The sequence below is a fragment of the Octodon degus genome, unplaced genomic scaffold (genome assembly GCF_000260255.1).
Source record: "Octodon degus isolate 3935 unplaced genomic scaffold, OctDeg1.0 scaffold01422, whole genome shotgun sequence".
Classification (NCBI taxonomy): domain Eukaryota; kingdom Metazoa; phylum Chordata; class Mammalia; order Rodentia; family Octodontidae; genus Octodon; species Octodon degus.
The window spans coordinates 3,470-4,437 of NW_004525998.1; the positions used below are offsets into that span (position 1 = coordinate 3,470).

Below are 968 nucleotides of genomic sequence, written 5' to 3' on the forward strand. Positions count from 1 at the left end.
AAATTTATTATAAAATTCTCAGCTAGGTGGCCGGGGGTCATGGAAGCCTGGGCAGCCAGCACCCTCATGTCGCTGGAGAAGGAGCTGGGTACCTATGAGCTGAGGCCTCCCCGGGAGCGGCCGGCAGTGCTGCCCTTGTTGGAGCTGATCCGGGAGGCCAGGAAAGAGTTCCAGCGTCCATGGTTCGCTGCCCTCCAAGCCGCCCCATCGGAGGAGGAGCTGTGACCGCAGTTGCTGGGGATCTTCTCGTGGTACCTGCGGGAGCATACCATGGATGCCAAGGACTCAAAGCCGCTGGGTGGGCCGGGGCCGCCAGCCTGAAGGCGCTGGAGACCCTGCGGTGGGTCCGGGACGGTGTGCAGTGCAACCACGAGATGCCCTTCCAAGGAATGCCTCTGAAACTGGATGTCAAAGCTGAGGATGACGTCAAATCCTTGTCACGAGTGATGGCTCATGTTTTCAGTGCAGGCGTAATAAACTGGGGCAGGGTTGTGACTCATTTCTTTTGGTTCCTTTGTGGCCATACACCTGCAGAGCACAAACCAAGAAAGCTGCATCCAATCATTAGAAATAAGTATCACAGGTGTTTTCGTACACACAGAAAGGGACTGGCTAGTTGAACAAAGAGGCTGGGATGGGTTTGTGGAGTTCTTCCACATAGAGGATTTGGCAGGCAGCATCAGAAATGTGCTGCTGGCTTTTAGGTGTTGCTGGAGTAGGAGCTGGCTTGGCATATCTAAGAGCCTTGTAAGTGCAGTAGTTGACTGCTGAACAGTCCCCAGCGCCAAAACAATATGCTTCTGTGAGAGCAAGGTATTTATGAAGCTGGTAGGCTTGAAGCTGTCCAAGCAGTAACTTCAAAGAGGCCAGAAAGCAAGAAAATGATGGCTGCCAGTCATGGGAGAAGTAGTCCCCTTCAAGAGCCACAGTGTGAAAGAAGCAGAGTGCAGTTTCAACAACAAACTGGA

At 53.2% G+C, this 968-nt stretch overlaps 1 pseudogene; it reads left to right on the forward strand.

Moving 5' to 3' along the window:
- Nucleotides 1–39: 39 nt before the first annotated feature.
- On the forward strand, nucleotides 40–751 carry LOC101568573 (annotated as a pseudogene).
- Nucleotides 752–968: the final 217 nt, after the last annotated feature.